Source organism: Cydia pomonella, chromosome 13 (genome assembly GCF_033807575.1).
Source record: "Cydia pomonella isolate Wapato2018A chromosome 13, ilCydPomo1, whole genome shotgun sequence".
NCBI lineage: Eukaryota > Metazoa > Arthropoda > Insecta > Lepidoptera > Tortricidae > Cydia > Cydia pomonella.
In genome coordinates, this window is record NC_084715.1 from 2031065 (window position 1) to 2057007 (window position 25943).

Genomic DNA, 25943 nt, shown 5'->3' on the forward strand with positions numbered 1-25943 from the left:
CGCATCAGCGCCTGAATGTGATGTGTTTGCAAGTAGATGGATGTCAGTGCGTGATGAATGTCTGAGGTTCAGCGAGATGATGGATATTCGTCCCTCCTCTGTGTTATAAGTGTCACCTGTATTCTAATTAGTATTTTTATGTTTCATGTCAACTCTTTCCAATTATACATGTCTAGATTGTCTAGGTTCAATATGTAATTTCACAGTGCTTTAGTTTTAACTGTTATACTGTGTTAATTAAATTGAATAAATAAAATAAAATAAAATAAAATAAAAATAAAGGCTTGTGTTGAGGGTACTTAGACAACGATATATATAATATATAAATATTTATAAATACTTAAATACATAGAAAACACCCATGACTCAGGAACAAATATCCATGCTCATCACACGAATAAATGCCCTTACCAGGATTTGAACCCGGGACCATCAGCTTCGTAGGCAGGGTCACTACCCACAAGGCCAAACCGGTCGTCAAATTTGGCTGCTGTTTTCTGTAAGGTAAGGAGGTACTTCTCCAGTTGGGATCTGCTCTAGATCTGGAATGACATCCACTGGCCGTGCCCTACCACACAAAGCGAGATGACATTCACAATGCCCATACCTCTCTTTTGGACGTAGTTTAAGGACGTACCCGGGTCAAATTAATTAGGAGAGATTATTAATTGGGAGATTCCTCAGATCCATAGATTGTTACTTCTACAAACGTAACAAAAACATAAAAACTGATTGATTTAATTTAGAAAGGGTCCCTTGAAAATTCGCTAAATTAGTAAATAAGTTCCAAGGTATATTAATAAACAATTCGTATAGATTTTTACGATCACGCATAATGAATTGGTACTAAAAATCAAATATGACGACTCAACGTAATTTTAACGCCTGCATCTGTGTCTCATCCTCATTAAAATAGAATATAGAACCTAAAACTTTTGCAATAAGATTGAAAATTCAATATCCCGTTTTACCCGTGTTCTTGGCTAATGAGAAACATTATGTATGCAAAGAGACGGGGCGCGTGCCAGTGCAAATATTCACATCACTTGATAAGTTCGTAACGTAACTAAAACTAACTGGACACGGGTATGTCCTTAAAGGACCCGGGTATGTCCTTAAACTACGTCCAAAAGAGAGGTATGGGCACTGTGAATGTCATCTCGCCTTGTGTGGTAGGGCACAGCACAGCGGATGTCATTCCAAATCCTGAGCAGAGCCCAACTGGGGAAGTACCTCCACCTTGCAGAAAACCGCAGCCAAATAGCACTAGACCCTACTCATAGTGTTGTGTTCCTGCCGGTGAGTAAGGCTGCCAGAGCTCAACGAGGGGGGGTTTAGGGTCGGCAACGCGCATGTAACTCCTCTGGAGTTGCAGGCGTACATAGGCTACGGACACTGCTTACCATCAGGTGGGCCGTATGCTTGATTGCCACCGACGTAGTATAAAAAAAAACAGCATGCTGACCTTTTTTGTCAAATTGACTAATAATGGTCTCAATAATGCTTGTGATGTGGGTACTAAGACAACGATATATATAAATAAATAAGAAATAAATATTATAGGACATTATTACACAAATTAACTAAGTCCCACAGTAAGCTTAATAAAGCTTGTGTTGTGGGTACTAAGACAACGATATATATATAAATAAATAATAAATAAATATTATAGGACATTATTACACAAATTAACTAAGTCCCACAGTAAGCTTAATAAAGCTTGTGTTGTGGGTACTAAGACAACGATATATATATAAATAAATAATAAATAAATATTATAGGACATTATTACACAAATTAACTAAGTCCCACAGTAAGCTTAATAAAGCTTGTGTTGTGGGTACTAAGACAACGATATATATATAAATAAATAATAAATAAATATTATAGGACATTATTACACAAATTGACTAAATTCCACAGTAAGCTCAATAAGGCTTGTGTTGTGGGTACTAAGACAACGATATATATAATATATAAATATTTAAAAATACTTAAATACATAGAAAACACCCATGACTCAGGAACAAATATCCGAGTACATCACATAAATAAATGCCTTTACCAGGATTCGAAACAGGGACCATCGGCTTCATAAGCAGAGCTACTACCCACTAGGCCAGACAAGTCGTCTTCGACTACGATGTGTTCTGAGGCTTAAGAGAATAGTTAATAACCGCCTCCATACAATCATAGGCCCCTTTTTAGGGTTCCGTAGCCAAATGGCAAAAAACGGAACCCTTATAGATTCGTCATGTCCGTCTGTCTGTCCGTTTATTCTCTGTAGATATTGACATTATGGAAAATATTTTTATACAATTTATTGTATTAATAACCATAGCTATGGCCTTTTTTAACCGACTTCAAAAAAGGAGGAGGTTCTCAATTCGACTGTTTTTTTTGTATGTATGTTACTCGATATCTCCGAGAATCGTGAACCGATTTTCAATTATTTTTTTATCTAACGGGTATAACCCCGAGACGGTCCCGTTGGCACCAAGTCGGAGTCTGATGATGGGATCTTGGAGAAATCGAGGGAACTCTTCAAATGTTATAGGTACGTGTATGGCGCTTTTGGTAATATTTGAAGTCGGTTTTATTGAATTCTTTAATTAATAGGAGCGAAAAACAAATTCCATACAATACAAATGCGAAAAATAAATAGGAAACTCTTATAAAATAATTAAAGAATCTAACGAATGGACATAGCATTAAAATAATTCTACGGATTACACTCATGTATTTTTAGTCACTCGCGCGACATGTTTCGGAGAGCTTAGGTCTCCTTTCTGGAGCAGTAACAGTGCGAGCAGCGTTCACGACGGCCGTGAATCGCGTACTGCTCCGCGCCGCGCCGCACGCTGCGCGCGTGCTGGGAGAACCGGTTGGGGGAGAACGCTGCTCGAGAAAGGAGACCTAAGCTCTCCGAAACATGTCGCGCGAGTGACTAAAAGTACACGAGTGTAGTCCGTAGAATTATTTTAATGCTATGCCCATTCGTTAGATTCTTTAATTATTTTATATCAGTTAGGTGATAAACAACAAATGACAAATGTCAGTTGACAGTTCGTATCTTCTACGTGTGTATGTAGTTATGTGTCAAACCGTAAACTGTGACGTCACACAGTTTTCAAAGAGCGTTTTGGGCGCGAAAGCATCTGTCAAAATATATTTTGTTAATTTATTTAAAAAATATATATATTTAAAACCGTTTTTAGTACAAAAGTTGAATTTTAGGGCAACTTTTAGTTAATATAGAACGTAATACAAGCGTTTCAAAAAATTGGAAACAACCATATTGTAATATTTACATAATAATTTTGTTCTCTGATAGTTTTCACTGTTGTAGTAGATATGATACTTATGGTGTTAAATTAATTTGTTACATTTGCGCATACGCTAACGCTGCTGTGTACACTTGTATTGGATCGCGTGCTAGATTCTAAGCCATAAAATGCTGTATGTTTTTCAGGATATTGTACGATATCTGTTTAGTGTAGGTACTTAATAAAGTAAAAAAACCAAAAAAAAAAAAGAAAAAAAAAAGAAAAAAAAAAAAAGAGTTTCCTATTTATTTATCGCATTTGTATTGTTTGGAATTCGAATGGTCTTTGGTTAGTACATCAAATTATGTAAAAATATTTTCCATAATGTCCGCATCTAGAGAGGAAAATTGGGACTATGTTTAAGAACGTGACTGCTCACGAGACTTCACCCCTTTCGTCTTAAAGTCAATTTATACTGGACTCTGCCCGATAATCGAGTTGGCAATGGTGCGTGAATGTAGGCAGAGTAAAATAGACGGCGTCTGGCGCTACGTAACTACGGGCGCGAATGAGTTTCCCGACTTGCGGTCGCCGCTGAAAGTCTGAACTGAATTTTAAATGTCTCGTCTTGCAACACAACTTAGAGACTCGTGCAACTATAATTTCCGCTTAGCTCTTTTTTACAAGCTTTTATTTAACTTGCCTTGTTAGTATGTATGTTAGTGTAAGGACTTGGTTATTGAAACAACGACATATCAATTGGAAGTGTCTTTTATTTGTAAAGCGCTGTCTCACTCTTACCTTATTGTTTATACATATCTATATTCTTGTTACTCTAACGGTGTTATTAAATATCGAATGAGACTACTATGGTTCGACCTAATAATCGACTTTGCCCTTACATGCCCTTCGAAATTTAAATTTAAAGAATATTTATATTATTTAATTTTAAATTTCACATCTCTCTGACCCTTACATTAGTTTGTTAGTGTGGGTTTGGAAGCGAAATTTAACCCATTTCCCGATTTCCGATTGAGCTAAAATTTTGCATACATATGTAATAAAGGTGACGATGCAATATTATGGTACCATCGAGCTGATCTGATGATGGAGACAAGGGGTGGCCATGGGAAATCTGTGATAAAACAACGCAAAGTAAGGTTGTTATAATATTTGTAATATTTTTTTTTTTGTTTAAATGCATAGCTTGAATTTATACTGTGTATGCACTACTGCATGAATTTTTCCTTATGACCAATTAAATATATTGAGTATTGAGTTATAATTGTCTCGGCGAGAGATAGTTCAATAAGTTGCTTGTGGAAAGAAAAGTAATACCGTAATACTACAGTAAAGTAATACTCGACGACCGGTCTGGCCTAGTGGGTAGTGACCCTACCTATGAAGCCGATGGTCCCGGATTCAAATCCTGGTAAGGGCATTTATTCGTGTGGTGAGCATGGATATTTGTTCCTGAGTCATGGGTGTTTTCTATGTATTTAAGTATTTATAAATATTTATATATTATATATATCGTTGTCTACGTACCCTCAACACAAGCCTTATTGAGCTTACTGTGGGACTTAGTCAATTTGTGTAATAATGTCCTATAATATTTATTTATTATTATTATTTACAGTCACCTACTCGTATAAAACCTTTGAGGTCGGCTCTCCTAATCCTTTAATCTCCTGAGTGGTCTTTTCTGGGTCATCTCTGGGTCCATATTGGTATCGTCAACTTTTGTAATATCCTCAGATAAGGCACTGGTTATCCCGAACATTTTTCACCAATTATCCAGTTAGTGCGAACCAGTGGTAGTGCATAGAAAATGTGTCACATGTGGGCTCGGCACGTGCGCCGGTAATCTATTCCCGCGTTACGTAAACGTCACGTTGATCGGCTGTTTATTTATCGCGGTGTACACCTACTGCATCTAGTTATATGTGGGAGTGACTCAAGTCAAGATATGAGTGTGTTGATGCTCTAAATAATAATAGTTTGTGAAATAAGCTGGGAGCCTAGCAGAGTGATTATCGCCGTGTGGAGATAATGCCAATCAAAACTTAAAAAGTTAATGCCAACAAATTATTATTACCCGGGACCCGGGTACGTCCTTAAACTACGTCCAAAAGAGAGGTGTGGGCGTTGTGAGTGTCATCTCGCTTTGTGTGGTACGGCACAGCTAGTCAGTGTATGTCATTCCAGTTCTAGAGCAGAGGCCAACTGGGGAAGTACCTCCACCTTACAGAAAACAGCAGCCAAATAACACTAGACCCTACTCATAGTGTTGTGTTCCTGCCGGTGAGTAAGGTTGCCAGAGCTCAACTAGGGGGGGCGGGTTTAGGGTCGGCAACGCGTATGTAACTCCTCTGGAGTTGCAGGCGTACATAGGCTACGGAGACTGCTTACCATCAGGCGGGCCGTATGCTTGTTTGCCACCGAGGTAGTATAAAAAAAAAAAAAATATTACTCGTACTATAGAGAAGCTATACCAAACAATTAAATTGTGTCGCAATCGCAACCTGTATGTACCACGCGACCGAAACGTCGTAAGTGCCGAAAAAATTAATGGCGTTTACGCGTTTAGGTCGCGAGATTCACGCTCAGTTTCTATGGTTTGTTGTCAAAATAACAACTCATGGCGCAAAATACTGGTTCACTGTGCCGGTTCCATACGTAGTAATAATAGTTCAATGGTTAACGCAATAATATTTTTACTTTTCGACAGACGTTTGTCGAGCCTTGGTAGTCTAGCGGGAAGGCATGTGACTTTCAAATAGTTGTGATTTTGAACACCGTTGAGTTTCATTTGATATTTACCAATCTCTTTTGGATGCAAACCTGACTTACAAATAAGGTCTTGTTTCCCTTTTGGGTCAGGGTGTCGCTTTCATGAAACTACTGCCTACACCATTTTTTAGGATCAGGTTGCCAACAGATACGGGCTCTTTTAGATCCTCTGACCCCTTTAGGTCTTTAAAACGATAAGGTGATGAAGAGCATTAGGGCCATATCTCACCGGGAAACACGCCAGCCACCAATGAAATGTATCCAACTCTATGGAGGGTATCTCGCGCGTGTCCACCTAGTTGCGACGAGATAATTATGGCCCTAAGGGCTTCGTCAAATCGCGGCGCGCGAGCCCCATGCGGCTCTTTTGAGTAAAAGCCGCGGCTCTTAAGTCACCCATAAAATGAACCCTTGAGAGTTCTAACACCACTGAAAACACCTCTTTACGCTTACTTAAATTAGTGATTTCTACTGCAGTTAGTTATAGTGGTCAAAAGTTTGCCGACCCCTGCCTTAGGGTATAGAAGATGTGTCATATTTAATCTATTCCCCATCGCGTTACGTAAACGTCAAGTTATAGTAACATCTAATTATCGTTCATCGTTTGTTTATCTCGGTAGGTGTTGATGTGGGAGTGAGTCAAGATATGAAAACGGCAAACTAATTATGTAATGTTTTCGGTAAACAATAGTAGTTTTAGCAAAGAGAGATCTGATGTGTATAGGTAGGTAATAGGTATTCGCAATACACGCACCCAGCTAAGGCGTTTCCACCAGGGATGGGCGAAGATGCGTATTGCGTAGCGTGGGATGCGTTTGTTGTGAACCAATAGAATCACTTTATTGACCCATCCTCACTCGGCGCAGCTAGTTAGTTCGTTTTTAAGCATTAGAAAAAAGGTAAACAATATTGACATGTCTTTTTATTTAAAGTCTTTTTCCTTTGCTTGGCTCCTCTACACGATGGCCCAGCGTTGAGCGCACGCATTATGGAATGGGCCACTTGTAGATGCGTACGCACCATTGCTGGCCCACTACCTCTAATTTGCGGACGAAAAACCGACACAGTGGCCATCCCATCGCCATTCCGACGCGCCATAAGCCATCCGACACAACTAACCTCTCTACACGCTGGCCCATCTTAGTGGTGTACCATCGTGTAGAGGAGCCATTAATGATCGTATATGATTTATAATTGTTACGTATTTGCCCTGACTTATTTTTCAAAAGTATCGTTATACCACAATGGTTTGTCTCGATACTCCATTCCGCAGCATTTAAATAATTAACTATACAATGCAATACACATACACATCTCATTCATTCATCTTTTGATTTCATTGCGACCGAAAAATCCGAACTCAAATAGGTTGATTTTAGGGACCTACGCTTTCGGCGATACCACATATATACCCTAATACATGTTTAACATATAACTTTGTGCGTTTGAGGTTAAATTTAGAAGCAGACAACAACCTTTAAAATCTATTTTCACCACTTTACAAATACTATCACGCAGAGCTATCTGATATCAAGGGTTCTCAGAATTCTCTAAATAAAATCTAGTGACGCTTCAGTCTGAGCGATAACGTTGGCACACACTGTTGGCACAAGTTTTACCGTCTAGCGTCGTATATCAGAAGGTTTACGATATTAAGCGTACGGCTTGATAAAAATATAGCTAACGTTGCTTATTGAAAATATGGACGCTTGCAACTTCAAGTCCAATTAGTCCAAAAACCCTGTATACTCCATTTTTGGACAGCCTCGTCGAGAAAACCTGAAGCTCAAAAGGCAGGTGATTTCAGTAGCCAGATAGCGGGAGGCAATCTTTGGAACTGAAGTGAGCCATTATTTTAACTACCTATTTATGTTCCAGAGTGTGAGGAAATATTTACATATTATATATCTAAGGACGGGCCTTACGGGCAATAAGAATGGGGCCAGTACAGCGGTGTCACGCACACGAATTCGAGCCAATCGTGCCGTCTAACGCCAAAACGCGATTAGTCGATGAGTTCGCATAACGCGCGCGATTGGTCGCAACTAGTTGCGTTAGACTGCACGATTGGCTCGAATTCGTGAGTGACACCGCTGAACTAGCACCATTTTTAGTGCCCTTAAGGCCCGTCCTTAGATATGTGGCAATGAGGAAAACCCAAACATCACCAATGTATTATTATGATATGCTCAGTTTATCTCAACCTTTGCGTGACCTGGCGCTAACGTACACAAATCTTGCTAAACTAAAATAACACTTTATACATAACGAATTAGAACTGAATTTACACAAGCACGCTATTGCGTTACGGCCCGCTTAAAATTAGAACGCATTTAGTCGACAACTAAATTCAATTAAATTTGAATCCTATCACGATCGAATTAAGTTAAAATTGCCGTGAGCTTGAAAGCGATTTGATGTTCTTTTGTTTCGCAGGTGTTGGCGCTAGCTGGCGAGTCGCGTGCCAAGTCTGTCTTAATATTCAAAAGGTCTTATCTCCATATAGTTTATAAAATGATAAGGCCTTTTGGTATTTGATAGTGATGCGTGGGAGCGGACGGGCTTCCGGCACGCGCGTATATACGACACGTGGCTCGACGTCCTTGTCTGTAGTAGGAATGCTTATAGCATTTATAATTAGTGAAGCTGCTGATGTTAGAACTCTAGTCACGCCGTGTAAAGTTCATGACCAATTCTTGCCATTAAGAAGATAAAATGGCTGAAGACCGGATGCGGTGGCAGCATGGTTGCATTTTTTCCGCCTGTCACTATGCCTGTCACTTTCGCACAGATACTTGTTAGAAAGTGACAAGCAAGGCGATAAAAATGTACACTTGCGATGCGCACGAGCAGGGCAGGCAAAACTAGCAATGCGCGTCAAAAATATTTCATCATCTAATAACTCATTTCACTTCATCATTCATTTCATTCATTTGTAGTTTTACATGTATGTAAAATGTATAATTGTTGGTGCAATAAAGAATATTTACTTACTTACTTAACTTACTAAAAATATATTATAAATCCCTATGTGTAGAGCAATTAGGCTTAGGTTAAAAGGCTTTTGCTTAACAGATTAGGGCTCGAGCCGAAAAAATCATTTCATAAAATTCATACCATACTTTTGAAGCATTATTTCATCCACTACTTGCTGACTATATTACGCTGGGTGACGCCGACATTTATATTTTTCGATGGGCATTTCACGATAAAAGTCATTGTGCGGCCCGAAAGAAATCAGCGTCTTTGAAAGTTTTAACAAGCGCTTCACCTTATTCAATTATCGGCATCCTTCATACATCGCGATTAGATTACACCACCTAGATCGTTCTAATCAAATCAATACACACGGTTTTAGCGCCTTCGTTCCGTGGCCGTAGGCGGCGCGTGGGCGCACGCACGCTCTAGTGATGTTATCGGGATGATGGATGCCTTTAATAGCTTCCCACCGATCCCACGCGGGTAACGCCCTGGTAATTATAAGGACTTAGTAACTTAGCTTTAGATGAGATTTCATGACATTATTGAATGCCGAGCGCTGAACGAAACTTAAACGAAAACTTTTCAAAGTGTTGTCCGGCTGTGCGGACGGTATATTGTGATTCATGTTAATTATCGCTATATTGGATTAATTCAATTGGATTTCATAGCTTACGATCCCACGCGGGTAACGCCTTAGTAATTACCTAAAAGGACTCAGTTAGAAGGCAGTAGGCAGCACTTTAGATGAGACGTTATGTGACAATATGGACGCTATGATTTAAATAAATAGTTAACGCGGTCAATGAAGGTGTTCAACAGTTTGAATGCTGTACGTTGGTTTAAATTGATTTATTTAATTTGTTACTGTATTTTGTATAAACCTATGTTGTAACCGTAGCTGTGCTAATTTTAGCTTTATATCCTTTATATTGTTACCTAGCGCTATATATTGTAGATTTATCAGTAGGTAATCTAGTAATCTGTGGACGATGTTGTTGATCTCATACTTTATTATTATTTGTATCTATTTCTGTGTCTGTGTAAGCTCCGCGAACGCCGTAACAGTGGGATTCAACTGTTAACGCCGCGCCATGCCTCAGCTGCTTTTCGGAGAAGTTTTCGCTACGCCGCGTCGAAGGTCTGGAATAACATCCCTCCCCCCTTGAGAAACCCGCAAAGTATTCATAGTTTTAAGTCAAAGCTGAAACAGTATTTACTTAATCACCAACTAAACCAGGAAGCCTGCAGACTTGATACTAGCTGTCTGTAGTTTGTACGCTTTTACTTACGCTTACAACAAGTTTTTGTTCCTTCTGCATAGCAATAGTTCACCATTCCTGTTATGCCATACTTGTTTGAGTATTATTATGTTAGTATTCGTCTTCCTCTGATGCTGTTTTCATAATATAAAAATCTTGTAAATTGATATAATGGACGCTCCATATTGGTCTGGTCTGTCATTGCCTTTTAGTTCGTGTAGCTACCGATGGCGCTTGTTGCGTATGCAGCTGTAATGTTCAGCCAAGATATGGTTGGATCGACCGATACAGTGTTATGTTTACGATGCTTGATATATAAATAATCGTTACTTAATTTAGTCGTTATCTTTTATCTATTTTTTTCAATTTGTTCACTCTATATTATTTATCTCTTTTTCCTTCTTGTCTGTTACCTTTCGTGATTTTTCTCACTTGATGTTCTCATCGGAAGATCAGCGCTGGAAACCACCAGCAACATGCTGAGATGACGCCATTTCGTGGCACTTTATACTTTCTTTGTTTTTGTTATATCATGTAATTTAATGTGTCTTGTTTGTGTTTACGAATAAAAATTATTCTATTCTATTCTATTCTAAACATGTGTTACTGTTTTTTGTCCCAAATAAAAAGAAAAAAAAATACCAAATTCTAAAGATGTTAAAAACGTCATTTAATTGTTACATATCAACGATCCAGTAATAAGGACGGGGCAGTGATTATAACCCTTTAAACACCAAAAACGCCTAATTATCTAAGGGTGCACACATTGTCTATCGTTATGATGGAGAAGATGGATCACTGGATGATTGATAACGACGGGCAACGCTTCAGTAATAAGGAATTAAGGGCACGCTCGGATAGCAACAACATTTTTGTACTTTTGCGATATTATTGCGGGCTTTATATCTGTCAATTTTCTTGATAAAGTTAGCGAATACAGCGCTAATAGGGTTTTTTCCATCTACAAATTTTAGGGCAGAATTGTATCCCAATAAATTCTTTTGGATTATAAGAACACGTTAAACTACTTTTAGGGGACCTGTAATGACCATTTTTTTGTAAATATTGAATTTAAAATATCTTTTGGCACACATCACGTGACCAAACTCGAAACGTTATTGAAGATTCTGATGACGTCACAACTCTCGAATTGACACTGTTGACAGTTAGGCGATAAACAACAAATGGCAAATGTCAATTGACAGTTCGTATCTTCTACGTGTGTATGTAGTTATGTTTATGTGTCAAACCGTAAGCTGTGACACAATTTTCAAAGAGCGTTTTGGGCGCGAAAGCATCTGTCAAAATATATTTTGTTAATTTAACATATTTAAAGCCGTTTTTATTATAAAAGTTGAATTTCAGGGCAACTTTTAGTTACTATAGAACGTAATACAAGCGTTTCAAAAAATTGGAAACAACCCTATTGTAGTCAGATCTATTTGTTTATTAGGATCACTGACAGAAGATACAATTCACATACAATAATTTACAAGAAGAGCATATTTATAATTGATCCCCCCCACTTAAAGGCAATCACAGCATGCACTAGCACAGCAGCATGCAAATATTACCTACATATTAAGATGCTACTCGTCTCCTTAAGAGGGAAAAATAGCTTTATGAATCTATGGAAATAACGGTAATTTTTCTATGAAATATGAAAAGAAAACAGTTTCCACTAACTAAGGTAGAAGTACTGGTGCTCGACGCTGCACTAGTCACCGACATGGGCACTTTACTTCATGGAAATATAGGTTAAATTTGAACAACGAAGATTTTTCTGTATTCGAACTTAATCCTTGTCACTTTGACATAAAGTACCCATGTCGAATACTAGTGCAGCGTCGAGCACTAGTACTTCTACTAAATCTTAACAAATAACTTTGATTTTGATGTCGATCGCTTCAGCATGATATAGTCTATGTTTCGCTTTATTTAAAAAAAAGGTTTTTGTTTTGCAAATAAAAAAAGGAAAACCTATAAACCTAATTTTTCATTGTGCCAACATACTAAAAAATAATGGATAACGGAAAATATTTAGAAGTAGAAAAACTTTTTCTGCTTTTGTAAGGACGATCTCTTAATCAAAGTCTACTAGTGGCCACATTTTTTCATTTTATTATAGGACATTATTACACAAATTGACTAAGTCCCACAGTAAGCTCAATAAGGCTTGTGTTGTAGGTACCTAGACAACGATATATATAATTATAAATACTTAAATACATAGAAAACACCCATGACTCAGAAACAAATATCCGTGTTCATCACACAAATATATGCTTTTACCAGGATTTGAACCCGGGACCATCAGCTTCATAGGCAGGGTCACTACCCACTAGGCCAGACCGGTCAACACATTGCTTCTTCATTCTGTAATCCTTGTACCAATATACAATGTACCCATTATTCGTCTGATGTAGGCGTCTGGGCGTGTGCGCCGTTCTCACGACAATTAACCTGCGCCCACGGATGATTCACCATACTCGGCTACCGCGCGCCGACCTTAGATCTTAGAACTAGGTCTACCACTGAGGTCGGTAAGAAATTATGGGTTACTAGTTGTAATAAATGAGGGTTGAAGAGATTTGAATTAAACTGTACACTGCACTTTTATCACGTTTATTAGAGAAAACATAAATTATTAAATTTTTGTAGTTGTGGACGCTGCGAGAGCAGATAGGAAGATAGGGTTGAACGGTGTTGCCATACGCAGGAGGCGATTATACTATAAAAGGCGTTTTGCACTCTCTGATATTTAATTTAGGTGTGTTTTACACACTAGTGACTGGTTTAATCGTTGGCGCCGCTTTTTGTAGAAATTGAAACAAACTGGCTTTAGGCTCATAACTACAAATGATAACCAACATGCAACTACTTTACCATCCGCATGTATGAAATAGGCTATGTTACATTATTTTTTCAAATATAGGTATTTATAAATGTTCGCATAGCTTTGTAGGTAATCGTGTTGCTAAACAACCATGATTACCTACGTGCATAGATTACCCATAGATAAAACAGTTCGCAAGACTATTCCAAGAAAAATGCAACGTCCAAAGTTAAGCCATTGAACTAGGTATTCAAAAAAAAATAATACTACATAAGTAGAGTAGTATAGAAGCGCCGGTTCTGCCCCATGGTTTCACGCCCCCCCTTTAGCTCCGCCCCTCGCCCACCAGGTGTCCCACCCCTGATCCCAGTCTTCCCGACCTAAAAAAAAAAAAAAAAAAAAAAAAAAACAAAAAAAAAAAAAAAAAAAAAAAAAAAAACAAATAGGGCCCCATTTGGATCGATTGCGATAGGTCCCGACAGTGCCCGGAGTCTCCTTCTATCACTTCTGCACTCCGCTACATAAACAATACACGCTCGTCGACTCTACCATAAAACCCTCGCCGGCCCTTTCTATTGTCTCTATTGTTACCACGACTCGGCGACATGCTATTGTTACTGCCTGTGGTCTCACTCCGATCTTATTTATTCTGTACGTGTTTGCAACAATTAATTAATTTAATAATTATTACATATTTACTTACTCCATATCTACTTAGGAATAAGTATTTCACCTGACCTATTTATATTACATAGGTTTTTTTTTATATGAACACCTATTACGTTACGATTTTGCATGTCGCCTCCTTCAAACTGTACAGCTCTTTGAGAAAACAATATTGGTTGCAACGCCTATTTATATATAATTACATATTTACTTCCTCCTTATGTACTTAACATTAGGTATTTTTTTTATATGGGCCCTTAACGTGCCACGATTTGCATGCTGTCTCTTTCAAACCTGTATTGTTTGCAACGCCCATTTATTTATATACAATTACATACTTACTTACTCTGTATGTACTTACGACTAGGTATCATACCTATACTATTTTTATTCAATTGGGTTTTTTTATATAGCCACCTCTGTTACGTTGCGAGAACAATATTGGTTGCAACGCCTGTTTATATATAATTACATATTTACTTCCTTTTCTTATGTACTTAAGATTGGGTATTTCTTTTATATAGGCCCTTAACGTGCCACGATTTTCATGCTGTCTCTTTCAAACCTGTATTGTTTGCAACGCCCATTTATTTATATACAATTACATACTTACTTACTCTGTATGTACTTACGACTAGGTATCATACCTATACTATTTTTATTCAATTGGGTTTTTTTATATAGCCACCTCTGTTACGTTGCGAGAACAATATTGGTTGCAACGCCTGTTTATATATAATTACATATTTACTTCCTTTTCTTATGTACTTAAGATTGGGTATTTCTTTTATATAGGCCCTTAACGTGCCACGATTTTCATGCTGTCTCTTTCAAACCTGTATTGTTTGCAACGCCCATTTATTTATATACAATTACATACTTACTTACTCTGTATGTACTTACGACTAGGTATCATACCTATACTATTTTTATTCAATAGGGTTTTTTATATAGCCACCTCTGTTACGTTAGGATTTGCACTCGCACGTTGCTGTCTCTTTCAAACCTTTTAAGAAATCAATAATGTGTATTTACGATAGGAATTATACCTAAACTATTGTATATATACATAATGGGTGATGATTTCATACCAAATATTTTACATATTTACCTATATGTTAGCAGTTTTTGTCTTAAATTTTATTGATTCCAGATTATTATTGATCGAGACATTTGTGTTGTCTTGATTTTTTATCCACTCGTAAATAAGTTTGGTATATGTGAGAAATTGACTGCTAATTATTGATAGACAGTTAACATGGCCGTCTTTAGGTCAGGTTTCAACTTGTAGGTATATGTAAACAAAGTTTCCGTTATTTAGTGCTATAATTTATTGCATTCCTGTTTATACCAGTTAGATAGATGGGGTAGTGACTTTCAAAATCCTGTTAAAACGTGTCTCTTCCTAGGTGGTCCTCTGTTCCCACTAGCGTGCCTGAGGTTTTTTTTAAACACAAATTCATATAAAAAGGCCGCTGCTGAGGGTGAATTATATAGTATCTTTAGACCACCAGTTCAGTTTCATTCTGTTCAAGCAGTTACTATGGATAACTTAAACAGTGATATATACGATTCGCAACTAAATAAAGTGTGTGAAGATGTCGAGGAAGATCAAGCTTTATACGATGCCGGTGAACTATTCAGCCAGTTGCAACGTAAAACGTGAGTATTATTTTTTATTTTATTTACAACTACTTGGTATCGTCCATCGTACTTGCAAGAACTTGTCATATTTTTTTATTTTGTTTCTGTCGCGTTTCGCTAAACTTGTTAAAACATGAATTTATTGTGTTGCTGAGTGGGAGTAGGAGCTTAATATATAAGCAGCCCGACCACCCATTCCCAGCCATTCTACACCATTATCCATTTAAGTGTCAACTGTCAAGGTTATATTGGTGTGTGATACAGTTCTTATAATGGCATTCCAATTTTATCCTCGGTCGGGATTTACTTCAGATGAGATAGCGTGTTTTAATAAAGTTGTTATACTTCAAAAATTCCACAGATTTATAAGATTATGGTATATTGAAGGGGTTTTACCTAATTCATTTATTGAAGACTGGGATATAATACCTTATTATACACCTTGTAATGGTCATATGGAATCTTATCAGGATGTCTCATTTACATCTAACCCTGATGAAATAGATGGGGTTCTACCAATGCAAGCATATTGTTTGCATTGTAAAAAAGAATCTAGTTAGTATATTTTATAATGGTAATTGTGTGAATACTAATTTAATGATGTGTTAAATGAGTAAGTATAATAATTAGTTTTCTTTTTTCCTTTCACAGAACTTCACAAGTCGGAACCGGTATAAAAAGAAGACTTACGGTGGATCCAGGTATCGATATCCCATACAAGAAAAACCGTCAATCAACTAGTCGTGATCCATCCTCCTATGCACCACCTGAAGCATCTGATACGGATTTAAATGCAATTAACAGCGATAAAACCGGTACGAAAAAAAGAACTGCAGCGGATCCGGTTAAAGATAGATCTTACAAGAAAAACTGCCCGTCAACCAGTCGTGACCTTTTCACCTCTGCATCACCTGAAGCACCTGATACCGATGTAAGTGCAATTAATAGTGATAAAATCGAATGTTCTGTGTGTCGTATATATGTTTCAAAAAAATTTTATGCAAACCATGTAAATAGCAACGGACACAAAAACAATGTCTTACATTCAGATTATGAACTAATTAATGTTCAGTTGATTGAAAGTGCTTTTAAAAATAGGGTTGCAACGTATAGGGTCGTCTCTAATAATAGTACTCTTGGTAATCTTGAAACCCCTGAAATATTTTTACAGGATAATAGAGAAAAAATACAGACATTGTGGAACCGTTCACTTACAAGTCATTGTAGCTTAAAAGTTAACTTCATTCTTTATGCAGATTTCTTTCAAGAAACAAAACAACTTACAAATACTTTTGATTTTCAATTAACTAACAATATCATTACCAGAAGCAGTGATAGCGATGAAATCTTTTTATCTCTCTTGAATGAAATGTTAATGAGATTATCAAATTTTGAAAAAAAGGATAGTGGCTGGAGTTTACAAAAAATTAATTATCTAGATGTGAATATAAACAAATATAATCCGTTGCATGGTTCATCATACATAAAATTACCGCGTGATATACACAATAAAAAGGCTATAATTAATGTTCAAAATAATGATTACGAATGTTTTCGATGGGCTGTACTGTCAGGTTTATATCCACCTCAAAGGAATAACCATGCAAATATTGTGGGCACATACATGAAACATAAGGATAAATTGAACTTTGGACAACTTTCTTTCCCAATGAAACTTACTGATATTCCTAAGTTTGAGACTCTGAATAGCTTGAGTATTAATGTTTTTGGATTGGAATACAAACCACAAAGCAAAAAACATGATGTTGTGGGTCCTTTGCACCTTTCAAAGTGTAAACAAACAAATCATTTGAACTTATTGTACATAACCGAAGGTAGCAGAGGACATTATTGTTGGATTCGTAACTTATCTCGATTAGTGTCTAATCAATTAAAAAGTAGAGATCATAGTGTTTTTATTTGCGATGGGTGTTTACTAAACTTTACATCAAACGAAAATTTAGAAAGCCACCAAAAAAATGGTTATTTTCATGTGTGTACTAAATTGCCATCACAACAACACAAACAAAGAAATTGGTTTAATGAACTAGTTCCCTCTAACATGCTTACCTTCAAGAATTATGAACGTAAGTTACGAATCCCCTACGTTGTATATGCTGATTTCGAAGCATTTTTAAATCCGATTCCACATTCTAATAATTTCGATAAAACTACATCTTCAACCACTAATATTCAAAAACATGAAGTCTATAGTTATGGATATTATGTTAAGTGCTCCTACAACGATAAATTATCTGTGTATAGGACCTATAAGGGTGAAAACTGTGCTCGTACCTTCATGGATTCGTTAAAAAAGGATTTACAACGAATTTGTTGCAAAAACACGTTTGTAAAAACCCCTCAACCCTTGACTGAAGATAACAAAGTAAATATTGCACAAAGTAGTCATTGTTATATTTGTGAAAAAAAATTAAACGGGGAACAGGTAATTTATTACCACTGGCAAACGGGACTTTATGAAGGAGTCGTTCATTCACATTGTAACGAAAAATATAGGTCTCCTGACTTTGTACCCATATTTGTTCATAATTTGAGTAATTATGATAGCCATTTTATTATCCACGGGTTAGGTTTTGAGGAAGGTAAAATAGAAATTATCCCCCAAAACAAAGAAAAATACATATCATTTACAAAATCCATAAAAGTTAATAATCGTATAATGAAATTAAGGTTTGTTGATTCTTTGAAATTCATGGCTAGTAGTCTTGATAAGTTGACTAAAGATTTAAAACCCGAACAGTTTTACGATCTGAAATTGAATTTTCCTAGTGGGGCAGATTTTAAACGGCTGATACGTAAGGGTATATATCCATACGAATATATGAAATCGTTCGATTGTCTGAAATTAACATCTCTTCCTCAATTTAAAGAGTTTTATAATTCTTTGACCGGAAGTGACATCGAACAATGTGATTACGAACATGCATTGGATGTATGGAACCATTTTAACTGCAAAAATATGGGTGAATATTCTGACTTATACTTGAAAACAGATGTTTTACTTTTAACTGATGTTTTCGAAAATTTTAGGAACGTTTGTATGAAAACATATGGGTTAGATCCGGCTCACTATTATACTGCTCCCGGTTTAAGTTGGGATGCAATGTTACGTGTAACAAAAATAGAATTAGAACTTTTGACAGAGGTTGATAAAATCACATTTATTTCAAAAAATATTCGCGGCGGTATTTCGCAATGCAGCAACAGATATGCAAAAGCGAATAACAAGTTTATGACGGAAACCGAATATGATCAAAATATACCGAGTTCCTTTCTAATGTTTTTCGATGCCAATAACCTTTATGGCTGGGCTATGTCACAACATCTTCTTACGGGTAAATTTGAATGGGTGGATGTGGATACCCATTTTGATATTCCAGATGATGCTGATCATGGTTTTATCCTGGAGGTTGACTTAGAATATCCATTTGAGTTTCATGACGCTCATTCTGATTTACCTTTCTGTCCAGAAAATGTGATATTAGGTGACTCAAAAGAAAAAAAGCTAATAGCTCATTTAAACAAAAAATGTAACTATGTAATTCATTATAGAAACTTAAAGCAATGTTTAAAAAATGGATTAAAGCTAGTAAAAATTCACAAAATATTGCGATTTGAACAATCTGCTTGGATGAAGTGCTATATAGACCTAAATACTCACATGCGAATGCATGCAACTTCTGTATTTGAGAAAGATTTTTATAAATTAATGAACAATGCGGTGTATGGAAAAACAATGGAGAACGTTTTGAAACGTGTTGATGTCAGATTAACAAATCACTGGGAAAATAATGGAAATTCTCTAGGAGTTCAGTCTTTAATAGCCAAACCTGAATTTCATAGTATATCAATATTTTCTGAAAATCTTGCAGCTGTTCAGTTAAAACAAACGGAAGTATTTTATAACAAACCAATATATCTTGGTTTTTGTGTTTTAGATTTATCTAAAACCCTGATGTATAGTTTTCATTATGAATATATGAAACAGAAATATCAGGGGGAAAAATTAAAACTACTTTACACCGATACCGATAGTTTAGTTTACCAAATATTTACTGAAAATGTTTACGAAGATATTAGATCAGATCTTGACACATATTTTGACACATCTGATTACCCCATTAACAATCAGTATGGCTTACCTTTAGTAAACAACATGAAATTGGGTTATTTCAAAGATGAACTAAAAGGGAAAATTTTCAAAGAATTTATAGGTCTTCGATCAAAAATGTATGCCATGGATATTCAGAATGAAAACAAACTTATAGTTAAAGCCAAAGGAGTCAACAAATCCGTTACCAGTAAAATGAAACTTGAAGAGTATAAGAAATGTTTATATTCAAAATCCACTCAACTGAATACAATGTTGAGATTTAAAACTATAAAACACATAATATACACACAAAGAATTCATAAAATATCACTGTCTGCTAATGATACGAAAAGGTATTTAATTGAAAACTCAACAGACACCCTGGCATGGGGTCATCATCGCATTCCTAATCACTAAGCACAAGTAGTTTTCTAACGATACACAGAACAATAAATAATTTTATCATTATTGTTGTACATAGTTGCTTTTATTTTTATTTTATAATCGTTAATAAATGTATATTTTGTAATCGTAACTTAAAATACTGTATTTATAACTTTAATGTATTTTTTTTTTCCTTTTTTTTTTTAGGATATAATTGAAATTCCTAGCTCCTTTATAATAGTGCCCTACAACGACGAAGAGAAAGTTGTATCGTAATTTTTTATTTTGTGATTTTATTTTTATTATTTTACAGTCGTTATTGTCGTCTCACTTATGATATTTGTTTGTAAGAATATTTTGTTTGATATTCCTTGTAAGCAATAAAAAAAAAAAAAGTTTTTTTGTTTATAGTGAAAAAAAAAAAACGTGTATGTGTATTCTTCTTGGTTCTTTATTTTTCCGAAGTGATAGTAAAATTAGATTATAATGACAATATTATTATATAATCTCAAAAATAAAAACTTTTATAAGTAATAATTGATTTATATTATTTTCTTGTGATCCCTCATCGGCAAGTAACCTTCGTGGTTTAGTTTAAAATACCTGAATTAAATGAAATATGTCACTTCAATTTTATTTCTCGTGACATCAGCACATGCACACTTTAAACTGGTCAGAAATGATTCATTTTTACCATCCTTTTACCACTATTGTAGCTGGTCCTAGTGGATGTGGTAAAACTAAATTTGTCACAAGTTTTTTGGAAAATTCAAACGAAATATGTAATGTTGAGTTTGACGAAATTATTTGGTGCTATGATGAAATGCAACCTGTATACAATTTAGAAAATGTTAATTATAATCAAGGAATACCCGACATATCTATGTTTGATGGTCAAAAACCTAAACTGCTTATAATAGATGATTTAATGAGGGAATCAGATGGACGAATTGTCGATATTTTTACGAAAGGCAGTCACCACAGAAACTTGAGCGTGTTTTATATCACACAAAATATATTTCATCAAGGTAAAGGTCAACGTGATATGTCTTTGAATACAAGTTATTTAGTGTTCTTTAAAAACCCTAGAGATAAAACACAAATACGTTATTTGGCTCGTCAAGTTTACCCAGAAAATTCAAAGTTCGTGGACGAAGCTTACAAGGATGCTACTAAACACGCCCACGGCTATCTCATGATTGATCTAAAACAAAATACAGATGACATGTGCCGTTTTAAAACTAAAATATTCCCGTTTGATGGTCATTGCACGGTGTATATCCCAAAGAAAGGTTTTAAATACAACAAGGATCATCAAGTTTTAGTCAGTTCTAAATGATGCATTCAAGGGTAAGCACCTATAAACATTTACTAAAAGCACTTCAGTTACTTAAACCGAAATATCGCACAGCTTTACTTAAATCGTGTGATGAAGAGGAGATCAATATCATTTGTGAATGTATCTATAATGTTCTAAATGGGAAAATTCCTTTAGATAACAAAGTAAAATCCAAACTCAAAAAATATAAGGATATATTACGAAAATTAGTTTCAAAAGGCAAGAACAAGCTTAGAAAAACTATTATTATTCAGAAAGGGGGTGCATTTTTACCAATTATTTTAGGTGCAGTTTTAAGTGCTTTGGTAAATTCCTTATCTTAAACACAATGGAGAATACAAAGAAAATGTTGTTAGTAGAACCAGAATTAATTGAAAGACTTAAAAGAAGTGACAACCAGGTGGAAAATTCAACATCTCGTCTAGATGGCGAAATGCATAAAATTCTTAGAAGGAAAATAAATGATCGAGAAAAGTGGGCTTTATATTCTCAAGCACTACAACGATATTTACATTTTGCTGAAACAGACCGAAGACCATTTAAAATACCAATAGAGATGGATGAAGTTAACCACCTTAGCGATAAGATCTACAACTTTGCTTCGGAATCCAATAAAAAGGAGAATGACGTCCAAAAGGATGAAAATGTTCGTATTGAGAAATCATTTACTGAAAACTTGAGCGGAAATTTGAATTTACCTGAGCCTGAAACGAATGTTTTTGCTACACCTCCTGGTGGATCAAAGTTTAATTTACCTAAACAATATTCTCCATCTTATATTATAGATGTTATACCTAAATCTTACAAGACAAAAACACAGACGCTACTACAAAATATTATTTTGAATAAACCTAAAATTTGGTGGAAGGAGAACGGTGAAGTAGTTATAAACAGTCAGACTATACGAAACAGTAATATTCTCGATTTGGTAGGTGATGTGGTTAGACCGCTTAAACGCCCAAAACCAGTCGGTTGGGAAGATTTCGCTAGTATGTTAAATGAGATAAAAGTGCCAACGTCATGTATTGGTAACCCAACAAATTTGGAATTTATTAATAAACTCCATTCAGCAGAACCTCGCACTTCGCAGGCTTCTATTAGCGCTCAAAACTTATCAATAACAGAAAAAAAACGCATCTACTCCTCTATCTACTAAGCCAAAAACGAGATCTCATAAGAAATTAGAGTGGGAAAAATGGACTCCTTATTAGACATAAATAGAATATACTACGATGTATCAAATCCAGCTGGGTATAGTAGTTTAAATAATCTGATAAAGGAAATGAAAGGTTATATGAATAGAGAGGAAGTGAAAAAATGGTTGCAGTCCCAAGAAGCGTACACTCTACATAAACCTGTTCATAAACGTTTTTCGCGTAACAAATACATCCTGTCTAACTACAATGAACTATGGCAAGCTGACCTAAGTGATATGCGTACCTATAGTGAATACAACGATGGGTATAAATATATTCTTTGTGTTATTGATGTATTTAGTAAATATGCTTTTGCAAGAGTAATGAAAAAGAAGGATTCTGAAACGGTTAAAACATGTTTTGAAAGCATATTTACGGAAGCAAATGCAACTCCTAGACACATTCAATCTGATAAGGGTACAGAATTTGTTTCAAAGACAGTAAGAGCTTATTTTAAAAGCAAGAATATAAATTATTATACTACCAATAATCCAGATATTAAGGCTAGCATAGTTGAAAGATTTCAAAGAACTCTTAAAACAAAAATGTGGCGTTATTTCACTCATAATAACACTTACAATTACACTAATATATTACAAGATCTTCTTTATTCATATAACCATAGCTATCATTCCAGCATAAAAATGCGTCCAGTTGATGTTAACTTTGGTAATATAAGAACTGTTTGGTGTAACTTATACGAACGAAAAAATTATACACGACCTTTATTAGGAAAGGCAAGGCTAAATGTAGGTGATCATGTAAGGATAACAAAATATAAACATATATTTCAAAAGGGTTATGAAACTAATTGGAGTGATGAAATATTTGTGATTGCATCCGTTATTAATAGGTATCCGTGGGTTGTTTATACTTTAAAAGATTTAGAAGGGGAACCTATAATTGGTACATTTTATTCTAAAGAATTACAAAAAGTAACTCATCACCCCTCCATCAAGTATAAAATCGATAAAATAATACGCTCGCGGCGTATTGGCGGCAGAAAGGAGGTGTTCGTGAAGTGGCGAGGTTATCCCAATAAATTCAATTCCTGGATACCGTCATCTAGCTTAGAAACATTATGAGTGAAAACAGTTTTTACTTAACTTTGTTGAGTAATAGCTCATCTGATTATTACAATGATAATACCACTGCCCATTTTTTAACAAAATTACCTAAAACTATTAAATTAGAAGGAGAATGGGTCGTTGGCTTAGTAGAATTTCAATACCCTTGTTCCATGTATAATGTTCAAGATCTTGAAAATATAATTTATATTAAAAAAAAAGTAAAAGGACATGCGGGCAAGACAGATAAAATTGTTGATATGAAAACTCATATACCAGCGACTTCATATGACAATATTGATCATTTTCTTAATGCATTCAATGAAAATCCACTGTTAAAGAATAAAGCTAGATTCAAATATGATCAAATCTCGAAAATGGTGTCAGCGGTAGCAATGGATAAAGAAATTATGTCAATTACAACAACTCCCATATTAAGTCTGCAGTTAGGCTTTGCACCGAGATCAAATTTAAAAGACATCTCAATGGGAAAACATCCAGCCAATTTATACTTAGGTTTACCCTCACAAATGTTCGTTTATACTGATATCATTCATCCACAAGTGGTGGGAGATGTTATAACAGCATTACTAAGAATAATACCATTAGATCCAACTAAGTTTATCTATGGTGCTTACAAAACACATATTTTCTCACCTGCTCACTATGTACCCGTATTACGAAGAGAATTTGATACTATAGAAATAGATATAAGATCAACTACCGGAGCTAGAATACCATTCCAGTTTGGGTCTTCTTGCGTGAAACTACACTTCCAACGAATAAAATGAATTATAAAAGATCATCTATCTCCTGTCCATATGAACATTACTATTCACATCAAGCTGGCACTGGTATCGGAATTGTATATAAAGGGGTTCCATTTCAACGAGGACATGGAATTGGAAGTTTTTTGGGTGGTCTTTTTAGGTCTGTGCTACCATTATTATCTAGTGGTTTTAAAACAGTGGGAAAAGAAACTTTAGATGCAGGGATCGGCCTTTTATCCGATATGGTAAACTCACGACCAATGGATAGTTCGATTAGATCTAGGTTTAAAGAAGCAAGTGCCAACTTAAAAAGAAAAGCAGATGAAAAAATTGATTCATTGATGTCGGGGTCTGGGTATAAAATGTCTACAAAAAGACGTGAACCGTTCATTAACTTAAAAGCATCGCGACGAAGAGGAGCTAAAAAACAAAAGAAAAATAATATTGAAGATATATTTTCAAACTAAAAAATGTCATTCTTACATAGTCATTCATGTGAGTGCGCCAAATCTGAGTTAGACTTATTTGCTCTACCATCAACTCAAACCAGCATTGAAAGTGGTCAGTGGATTCATTATAAACCAATTTCATCACTAAGTGATGATGGCCCTATCGAGTTTCAAGTTCCCGGGTCGGGCGATGATTACATTGATCTATCACATACTTTGTTGCTTATAAAGGCCAAAATATTGAATCAGGATGGAACGAAAATAAAAGCTGACGCAGACGTTGCCCCAGTTAATAATTGGTTACATTCCCTTTTTAGCCAGCTAGACATCTATTTAAATCAGAAGCTCATATCACCTCCAAACAATACATATGCTTACCGAGCCTATATGGAAAATCTGCTTAATTATGGTTCAGGAGCCAAAAAATCTCATTTGACTTGTGGATTGTGGTATGAAGATACCCCCAACTACATGGACAGTGTTGACTCGAATAACAAAGGATTTCACGAAAGAATGGAGTTTGTCAAAGAAAGCAATGAAGTTGAAATGATCGGACACTTGCATGGTGACATATTTAACCAAGAGAAATTTCTTATTAATGGTATGGAAATGCGAATAAAATTAGTCCGTTCGAAAGAAGCATTTAATTTAATTTGTCATAAGGATGGTAAATTTAAAGTACAAATAACAGATGCCAGTCTCATTATCAGAAGAGCGAGAATAAATCCGAGTGTTTTGTTAGCCCATCAAAAAGTATTAGCAACAACAACTGCCAAATACCCGATAACAAGAGCGGAAGTTAAAGTTATAACATTACCCGCAGGTATACAGGGTAAAACGTTGGATAATATATTTCTCGGGCAAGTTCCTAAAAGATGTATTATTGGATTTGTTTCAAACTCTGGGTTTAACGGTAATTTAGCTATAAATCCATTCAATTTCCAACATTATCATATGAATTCATTTAGTTTGTATGTAGATGGTCACGAAATTCCTTCTAAAACATTACAACCCTCATTTAACTCTTCAGGTTTAATAGCCACTGCTTATCATACTTTGTTTTCTGGTACTGGTATTCATTTCCATAATGAAGGTAATGCTATAAGCAGATCCAACTATATGGGTGGTTATTCTTTATTATGTTTTGATTTGACTCCTGATTTATCTGCTAGTTCAAC

At 35.6% G+C, this 25943-nt stretch overlaps 1 protein-coding gene across 2 annotated transcripts in view; it reads right to left on the reverse strand.

Moving 5' to 3' along the window:
• The window catches only part of LOC133523964 (protein hairy), a 55516-nt gene that overhangs the window by 23075 nt on the left and 6498 nt on the right, over positions 1–25943 (reverse strand). The gene's annotated exons all lie outside the window — the stretch shown is intronic.